The sequence below is a fragment of the Cyrtonyx montezumae genome, unplaced genomic scaffold (genome assembly GCF_038088225.1).
Source record: "Cyrtonyx montezumae isolate F1298 unplaced genomic scaffold, pur_monq_1.0 scaffold_8, whole genome shotgun sequence".
In the NCBI taxonomy this organism is placed as follows: Eukaryota; Metazoa; Chordata; class Aves; order Galliformes; family Odontophoridae; genus Cyrtonyx; species Cyrtonyx montezumae.
In genome coordinates this window covers 22,583,533-22,594,197 of record NW_027072089.1, presented here as the reverse complement: position 1 = coordinate 22,594,197, position 10,665 = coordinate 22,583,533, and positions in this window count along the sequence as shown.

Genomic DNA, 10,665 nt, shown 5'->3' with positions numbered 1-10,665 from the left:
AGTTGAGTGCCTGTAAAAGAAAATACATCAACCAATGTAGATAAAGATATAAACAGCAAAGATATTAACCACCACTGACCTGCAGACACCTAGTCCACATGTAATATATGTAAAATATATTATACACAAATAAAAATTCAGAGGCACAGGCTGCAACTCTTGTTTAGTTTAGACAGAAGCAACTCTTGTTTAGTTTAGACAGAAAATAGAATATCATATGTCTTTCTGACCCAGTGGTTTTCAGAGAGGATCTGCCTTTAGTACCTCAGCTGCTTTAGTGCTTCCTACCTACTGTTTTTGTCTTTTACCACAGAAACCTCAGCATTCCATTTTTTTTTTGTGCTTCTTGCTGGCTTAGTCTGTCAGCTTCTCCTTCCAAAGCCGAATGTCATTGTCTTTCATAGTACTCAACATAGTACATAAAACTCAAGGGCCCTGCTAATAGTGCTTAAAATAGGAGACGGGTAATTACAGCTCAAAAATAAGTTATCAAGGCTAGAAGGTATTTTGAACACTCAGTCCATCCACTGGGCCACTAGTGATGCCTATGCACCAAGTGTGATGTCATGGATGTGTGGATGTATGCCATGTTTAATCACATTTCCCATGAGCTGGCATCACAGACACAGCCAGGTATCGTGGCTTTGTGAAATCAATGTTTTGTTAAGATGCAATCATCCACTGTTGAAACAGTGTCTTGATATCACTGGACTCAGTCAGCTCCTTTTTGATTCCTAGTTACAATACAATTATATTTTCACATTTTTTTCCACATGAATATGTGAGAAAAGACCGTATTTGAAATAGTCTATAATTACATTTTATAAGCTTATAAACTATATAAGTTACTGTAAACTAAAATGACAGGAATGGTTGAAATCGTCACAGAAGAGGACTATCTATAAAAGAATGCCCTATAACTATCTGACAGAGGAGGAAATATGCAGAACAAAACCGCCTAGCTAGGAATGTCAAGGTATCCCTGAGGCACAGATGAATGTCTAAATTCATGTTGCACTGAGGGAGAGAGCTACTTCCAGATAGAGAAGAACATTGGTTCATTCTTTTCCCTTTCTTGTCACAGAATGGCCCTCTTGGGTCAGAGTGCAGAAAGATTACCTCCTGCCTATGTAACAGGTGCAAACAGCGAAGTCTCTCTGTTGCCATTCCTTCCTAAGTGTGATATAGGTTATAAAACGTTACCTATTTTGCTGGAAACCATGCTGGTTTGACATTTTATGTCATGAGCTACTCTGGACTTCACAGTATTCTACAGAAGTTTTGAAAGAAACTTGTCCCCAAGAAGGTAGATATGTAATGGTAAATAGCCATCCATCAATGTCCTCTAAATCCATGACTGGGGATAAGTGAGAGGTTTCGCCAACAGTCAATACTTCTTTTGATCTTAGTGCCACTGATAATTGATCTTATTTTTGGATTCATGCTGGGTCTCATATGGATGCCAGTGATATGTATACTCACACTATATTTATTCATTCAACCTTTGTTACCAGCTCCTTAGTAAAGCTGGTACTGTCTGACTGTCAAGATTTAAAGCCTGGGATGACTAATGACTTCCCACAGTTAAGTGCTGGAAGGACAGAGGCTATTTTAATTGGAGTCTCCTGTCAGCTAAAACAAGTGTCTCTGCTATATATTGGAAGGGTGTCATCCTGAACTCACTCATTCTGCGAACAGTCCTGTCATCTTTATTGATTCAGAACCAAGCTGGATTCTCAGAATGGCTGAGTTTCTAAGGTATTTTATAATACTTTACTTTCAAAATATCTACCAGTCACATCATGATTGCTAGAAAGATTCAGGTATATTTTACTTGATTTTTCCTAGAAACACAGAAACAATATGTTTCTGGCCATCCTGGGCAACATAGCAAAAGTATATTATAATTATTGGTATATATATAATATTATTATTTTTTCCTTGATCAACAAGAGAGACTTAAGGTTTCACGTATACATCATATCTAAAACTTCTAGACCTTGCATGAGACGTTAACAAATAGAAGTGACTAAACACCTTAACTCATGAAGCCAGCCAAGTATATATTTCATGCTCACTACACAGTGATTTTGATTGAGTCACCACTGCAATAAAGATATCTAAGACATGGAACAAAGCCAACCAAAGACAATGATTTTCTTTTCAGTCTTAGAAGAGATCAGTCACTTTGCACTTTTACCTATGCAAAGCAAAGTCAAAAAGGTAAGACTATGCATAATGACGAATATGTAAGGTACAGGCAAAAAGGAAGCAAAACCTTGCACTTAATTGCTGAGTCTAGAACATAAAAATGTACTGCAATTATGACTTCTAATTGTATTTCTTTACCTAACACGTATCATTTTTTCTCCCATTATTATATAATTTCAGTTACAGAATTAAAAGATATAGCATATAAAATATTTATCTAAAAATAAAAGAATATAAGATATTTAAAAGTGTAACTGCTACATTCATGTATAGAAACAAAGTCACATGAAGTAGATGTACTCAAACTGTAACACTTCATGGACTACCTCAGAGAACACATAAGCTTTCTACTACAAAGGGAGCTGAACTAAAGACTTAAACCACTTATTTCAAAAGACTGAAATAGTCTGTCCCCTGAGAACCTTAGATATTTCTTTCACCTTATGTACTAAATCTTGTTTTATATTCTGTAGATGCCAATCTTCTCCCTGTGTCAGCTTACTGACGTTCAGCCCTGCAGGTAGGCTCCTTTGGTTGTTTTTTTTTTTTTTTGTTTGTTTTTATTTTTTATTTTTTGGGCTGAGGTTTGGGAATGATATTCTAAAGTTCAGAGGCAGTGCTGTAACCTTGTCCACATACATGTTTGACTTAACTGTTCCAGTGCCATTTTTCTAAAGATGAACCTAACCTATACTAAGTACATTTTACCCAAGTAACATACTGCTGGTTAGTTGAAGTGGTTAAAGCCTTTACAAAAGAATTACAAAGACAAGGTTCAATAGCATAGGAAAGACTATTAAGATTGTAATTATATTAAGGTAACAAGCAACAAAACTGCTGTAAAAATATGTATTTTCCATAAAATCAGTGCATAGGGATATGGACAAAATAGATTTGTTATAATTAAATGATACAAGTCTTTAAGTCATCAATACTAAATCCCTTCGCTCCCTCCCCTAAATACTGTGGTCTACTTTCACAAAGTTGCTGCAGTGAAACCTCTTACTGGATTATTAGTAGATAACACCTTCTAATAGATATATCTTTCAGTTAATATGAATCAAAGTCTGACCACATGGGTTAGTTGAGGCCAAGTGAGAGCAGACTCGCTGTAAATTCAGTACCTGATATGTGGTGCCACCCCTAAACATCTGAAAACACTTGCCTTAATGTTTGGGGATGAAATGTGTTGAACAGCTCTCTGATTCATTCACAGTAAGTCATGGAGGAGCTTGATCCTGTTGGCAAGAAGGGAGACTGCAGGGATGGCAATGAAGGAATAATGGCATTGAAGTGGCTTATCTCTAAAGTTAACCATTTATTCAAGATGATCTCACTTACCTGCAGTTGCAGATGGCCATACACCCGTGATGAAATCAGGGCTAAGTCTGCCCTCTAGCCTACTCTGCCTCACACAATTCCCCAAAAGACCAAAAATGTTAACCTCCGCCAACCAGAAATAAATTCTCTACATGTGAGCACTTGTACCTTCCCAATTCTAAACTAGATGAGCTGACACTCAAATTGCATTGTATTAGTGACAAAGTCAGGAAAATAAACTCAAGGAAAAGATAGGGTCTTTGCCTCAAATGGTGAAATCTGTTAGAGGGGAAGGGTCTTATCTTACATCTAATGTTAAAGACATAAACGCCTATCTTATCTTTTAAATATTGTACAAAAATTCCTCTCCCTAAAATCTGCCTGCTGGTTAATTTCATGTATATCAGCTGAAATGCAGTTGCCAGCTCCATGTAACCCACCCCAAATCTAACAGCTGTACTTGTGCACATGCAGCATCAAGCCATCTGTGCGATGTAGCACAAAGCACTCACTTGACTTGGTAAAGGACAAGAGACAAAGGCTTTAGCAATGCTAAGGCGCCTTTCTTCTTAGAAGTGTTTTGGCCAGATTACGTCTCGCTCCCTGGGAGGCATGCAGAAACGGGTGGCTTGGAAGAGCCGCAAGGAAGTCTGGCTGAGCGAAATAGCATCCCTTCTGTGGTCCTGCGGTGTGTGCACACCACTGTTGGTGGAACAAATGGTAGCCATATGCTTCCTCCTGCGAGTTAGCTAGGCATATGTGACCACTGCCCTTCTTATCCCAACTCCTCTGTGTTACCACTCAAAAATCCAGCACCCTAGGAAGGACTGATCTTGTTGATGTGATCTTTGCCAGGACCCATATCTAGGAGCAAAGAAGATGTGGCAAAAGCATATTCCCCCTCTTTCAGAGGCTGGCTTCAATATGGTTAATTTGCCTTTGTAAGGAGAATGGGAGGAGCTCGTTCTTTTTCTTCCTTCCTGGTTTCTCTGGATTAGAATGACAACAGAGAAGGATTCAGCAGTCACTGGCTGACAGTTAATTTGGTGGTTGTTTTAACATTTTTACATTCTATTTTTATGAAAGAAATTATGTAGGTCAAACACTTGACGCTCTGAAAAAGCACTGATTTTGTTTTAATATACTCTTCACTGGCACAACTCTTGGCTTTTCTGCAATTAGTTTTTGGCAGTGGTTCTGGAGAATGAGAATTGGAGCTAGACAATAGCATCACCACTTCTTCCTGAGTATGGGAGTTGGCACTTCAGATTTTACTTAAAATAATAACAAACTATCCTTTTCAAGTACATAAAGTAAGTTAATAAAATTTTACCAAACATGACTTGTCCTAAAAGCTCTGACTCAAGGTTTACTTCCTCCAGAGTTTTGAAAAGAATGTTATTCAGCATAGGGTCTAGATATTTTTGGGTTCTTCATGAAGACAGAAATTACTTATATGAGTGAAGTCTGAGCTAGTTTTTAAAATATCTTCAGTACTTGAGATTGTCAGCCTTGTATTCTAATTAAAATATGCACCCCATTCAAATAGTTATATATTTGTGTGTCTTTCAAAAAGAATTAATGTGTTTCAGAACGGGAATGTAGATCTCATTTACAAAGTAGCCTGTGGTTCCACTCGTGTAAACAAATATTGAAGAAAAATACCATTATCAATCACATGACAATGGAAAGAAAGTTTGTTTGATTGGGGGAAACTGGCAATGTATTTGCTAGCTGCATGGACTAAGTAAATAATAAAGTATACTCCAAACTGCACCTGAGACATACACAGATGTTCACTTTCTCTCTCAGCTGGTATTCTTGTTGATACAGTGAAAGGTTGATGGCATTAACAGAAAAATAAGTCATCTTTGCTGGGTTAAGTTAAAGTAATTTCTAATAGATTTTTATAAGAAAGTAAAATACATGGTTGATCTATCTCATCAAAGCCTACAGAAGAAGAAATAAACTAACAAAACCACTGCAGTGCACAACAAATCATAATAGGAAATATCTCCACACAATCTGCTAGACAGTTAGATACATACTGATCAGGTTGCAAATTCCCAAGGTAATTCATGATGTGTGAACTTTAATCCACATATAAACCAGAGTTTCTGCTGGAACAAAGGGATATTTGTGGGTTTATGGTTGGATTAAATGATTGTAGAGGTTTTTTTTCTGATCTTAACAATTCTATGATGCAGCATTTTTTTTCCAGCAAACTAAATACAAATATCTTAATGGTAAATACTTAGTTGCAAGGAATTCTTAGCTTTAGATTTATGTTTCATGGAGCTTGCCAAGCAAGATGGTTGCTGCTTAAGTTGTTATGAAAGTCATGGTTGATAAACCATGAAGACAGGTGTAAATGCTCCCATTACTGAAACACATAAACAAACTTACTTTTTCTTTGAAATCAGATGTAGTTTGGATATTGAGCAGTTGTTTCAATGAGAAGAGGAGTATACTTTCTTTGATAAATTAAGTGAGAACTTGTTTTTGATTGGCAATTAATTGTGAAGGTGAGTCTGACAAATCAAAAATAAAAAAGACCTCTTGAACAAAAAGCAAAAAGAAGGAAATAGTACTTCAAAACATTTTGTTTTACAAGACAGTGAGAGAATGCTCAGCTGACAACAATATTATGGATAACAGACAATTCATCTGTGAAATTATGGGACTGATTAAAAATAGTCTTCTTGTACTTTATACAAGGTACAATGATCTGTGAACATCTTACTAAACTTTCAAATCTGTTAAATGAGCATATTTATCTTTCTTTTACACAGTTTTAAGCAGACTAAGAAACAGGGTTGTATCGCTATTTACATAGTGCCAATAAATAAGAAAAGTGCATGCTCAAGAGTGAGCATGGTCTATGTCTGACTGAATAAGTATATACATATGATGGTTAAAAAAGGGGGAAAATATAAGGGTTTGAAGGTGGCAAAAGTCTCTGCTAAGTGACTATGTAAATATTACCAGCTGCAAAGCTGGAGACAAGGATGATTGCCATGATATACTACCAATTAACATCTCTCCTACTCAAGAGAATCCGAAGCAGAGATTTCACCGATATTAACATGCAGCTTGGAGTAAAGTTTTATCACAATAATCCCTTGAATTCTCCAAAAGGAGGAAGGTACTTGGTGGCCAAAGACTACTGACTACTCTTTCGCTTGAGGGTATATGGAAAACTTCCTGCTGGAGGTTTGCTCTTGGCATCTTTTCCACCTTTGTCTAAACTTGGTATCACTGAATAATCCTCAGTCTCTCTTTTGGTTGGTTTATCCTAATTTAAGTGAACTAAACAATGTCTCTTGCTGTTATGAGACTGAAATAATTTATTAAGCCTCTACCAACTACAGGCCAGTGAGAAAGAACTCTTTGGTACCCTGAAAAGAGAGGGGTGAGACTCACAGCAGTCCTAAACATATATCCTGTACACGAAGAGAGTGAGAAAGGGGCAGAAAGGCAGCAAAATGCTTCTGAACACCTGCACAGATTTTAATGTGAAGCAGGGACAGGGCACGGAGACAGCTGCTTCCTGTCTGGTGGGAACAGAGTAAGGAAGATCTGATGCTCTGCTGCTTCCTGTCCAGCACCTGCAGACCAGGCTGGTTGGTCCTGCACCTGGACAGATGGAAATAATCTTGTGTGCTGCCTGCAAGGCAAGAACAGCAAGGATGGCAGAAGCAGGGTGAAGAGCTCAGTTAACATGGGAGAAAAGATAGAAGCAGATTCCCCGAAGGTCTAACTTTTTAATTATTTTAAATCTGAGTTATACATGCCTCCCATGGTAGAATATGATTTGTGTTGCACGTCTTCAAATGAACACTGACTATAAGAGGAAAAAAGCAGATGTATGAGTCTGCTTCTTTAAAAGGAATGGGAAGAAGGTGCTTAAACAGCAACACCAGGGCAGTTCCACAGGCTGAAACCTAATTTTGAACCAGTTTCACATGAAATGTGTTAATGGTTTTAGGTGTAGGTGTTTTAATTCAGTGATTCAATATGCAGTGAAGTAGTTTGGTTTTTTTAAGTAGAAAAATTGAAATGCTTTGGCAAAAGCAAAAATTTATTTAAAAAAACATTGTTTTGAATATTCTATTTGGTGCCAGAAAAACACTTTGACATAAAAAGAAATAGTAATAACACAGATAGCTGTGCAGTGTATCTTATTATATTTTGCTTTATTTGTTTTCTGTGTTGTTAAGTAAACAGCCAAGCTTTTGTAGATCTTGTCTTTCTATAACCTTTAAAGAAACATCCTAAAAGTGAAGGTTAGAAACTAAAGATCATTCTGTTCAGTACATTGAATTTTGTATCTATTGTATGTGGAAACCAATATATTCCCAAAATTTCCTCTCTCTTCTTGTCTCATTCTTTGATAAGCTTCTGAAAAGACTTTTATCTGGGGCACTATCTTCATGCCATTCTTAAGAAGAATGTGTGCTATAGCAAATGGATTGATCTTGAGAGCGAAGTTAGAAGATTAGGAATACAGATAATAGACTTAGCCGACCCCTCTCCTTGCCTCGAGGAGCCACTTTACAGACCATTGCAAACCCGCTCATAACCTATAAAACACAGATATCCATCATTTTTACTAGGTTGTGTCTGTAGCAGTAGGGGGGATAAGATGTGGAGGTTATGTGTTTGGTTGCTGATTTCTCAGTATAAGCCTACAGTCATAACAGCAGTTAGAGGAGCTCTGTGGGGTAAAACATTCACACACATGCAGACCCATGAGACCTTATTAAGCTTAATAGTTCAGGAACGCTATGAGCAGTTATATAGAAAATTAGAGCCAGGCATTATGCACAGATGAACAGGCATTTCTCTATCCTCTCAACTTCTCTCAGTGATCTGCATGGGAGATGGGAGGTTTCTGAAATCTCTCAAAGCTCAGTTAGGAAAAAAAGGAAAGAGGAACTAATTTTAAATTTACCCCAAGGGAAAGTTCTCAGCCCTGGTGGGCTTAAAGGAGATTAAAAAAAACCCTTCTTGCTTAGCCTTCATACATTTACTTGAGACGTTCTGCTCCTTGAGGGATTCAGGTGGATTCATTTCTGCCATTCCTAGTGCATACATTAAATCGTATAGATTATACAAATTGTATCTCCTATAAACTGAGTTTACTCATCTGTGAAAATGACAAACCCTTAAAAAAAGTTAACTCAGTCAGTATCACAGCTATGAACTGACAGGAAGTGATGACCTTGACCCAAAGCATTTATTTTCACCATTAACGGTGCTATGCACTGTATTTCCAATTGGTAGGATACCTGGTCACATGTGTCACAGCCCTCAGCAGTTTGACTCCAATGCTTGCCTCAGAAAAAAACAGCTTGTAAGGGCACACGAAGCTAATGTATTATTTTGTCTTAATAAAGAATTATGCCGGCTCAACTACAGTGGTGAAAGAAAAATGGTGGCACACAAGAGCACTCAGGTACTTCTACTGACTGTGACAGAGCCAGAGAACCAGGGGAATCTTAGGTCTTTTGGTCTGAGCAAGGCAGAATGCACTTGATATTTTATGATTTTCAAATTCAAGGGCCTATTTTCCCAAGAACGGTTTTACATTGTAATGATTTTAATTTTATAGACTAGCTGGAAAAGTGATTTCCCATTTTATGTTTTCTATTTGTCTACTCAATCACACATTCTGCAGATTAAAATAAGAACAGGTGACTGATATTTGTGCAGGTAGTGAATATTACAGATCCCTCTTTACACAAATAGATTAGTGACAAATCTTAAAAGTCCAGTCAACTCCACCAGTATTTTTAGTTCTCTTCTAATTTTTTATGATAAATATGTGTGAAAAATTATGACCTCTAATGTGCTTCTTTAGATGATTATTTGAGTGTTTCAGATTTTTGAGATCTTAGTGTCAAATGCTAAAGAGGGCCCATAAAAATACATTAATGAAGCACATAAAGCACGTGAGTTCTTTGCTGGATGAAGTTGTTGCAGCTTTGATATATGGAAAGTGAAATCTCTAGTTAAGTGAGGCTTGATGATCACATTAACAAGTCCATTGCTTTATAGCAAGTAAGTTCCATGGCATAAGAAGTCACAAAATCAGATAGTCTACACTTGTTTGATTTAATTGCATCTGTGAGGAGCCTGCAATCTCTGCATTAACTGTACGTTTGGGAATGTCAAAGCAGTGTTTGGACAGAAGGTTCTAAGGATGTTCCAAGGTCCATCTTTTCTCTCATTTCACATAGGGAGGGAACAAGATGGGTTGCCTACTTCCTTTCTTTCTTCTCAACAGGGAGCAGCAGCACAATGTTGCAGAGTTTGGTAGGTAGGCAGCTGTACCTTGCTTGCAGGTTCAGAACCAGAGGAAGTGCTCCTGATCTCAGCCAGAATGGTAGTAGGCACTCATCTGAGAGCTGCAACTGGTGCTCCTACATGGAAATCCTGAGAGTTATCTGATGTATCTGTCCAGGCAGATCTGGTAAGAAAGGAGACTTTGGTTCTTGTGGTTGGTTGCACTGAGTGCCTAAACCTTCTCTCCTGGTGATGAAGTAAATACTTGAAGAAGGTGTTAACAGCTAGATGATCTATGACAAGTGACTGAGCTGTAAGCAGCAGTTAGAAAGCAGTGTAATATTAAAGGCACTGAGAGAGAGAGAGGTAGGTTGATTAATAATCATATTCTAGAAATGGACAACAGTGAGAAGGAGGCACTTTTGTTCCCTGAAGACCCACAAAAGTGGGACTCCAGTCTCCACCTACCAAATTCCCTACCAAAGGCAGATACAAAATTCTTAAAGATATAGGTACCCATGGTACCCAGGACTGAGATCTACAAGAAGAAACCATATCACCAGTCTGCAGTGTACGTTGTGTACCTTGACTTCAGCAAGGCTTTTGATTTTGTCTCCCGTAATATGCTCGTGGACCTGGACAGTTTTGTGAGCTGGACAGAGAGGAATGAGGGTGAGTGCAGAGAGGAATTCCTTGTGAGGAAAAACTGCATGTAGCTGACCTGCTGGAAAGGAACTCTGTGGAGAGGGACCTGGGCCACATCTGGGGTACTATGCCCAGTTCTGGGCTCCACAGTTAAAAAAAAAAAAGGACAGGGAACTTCTAGAGAGAGTGAAGAAGAAATTC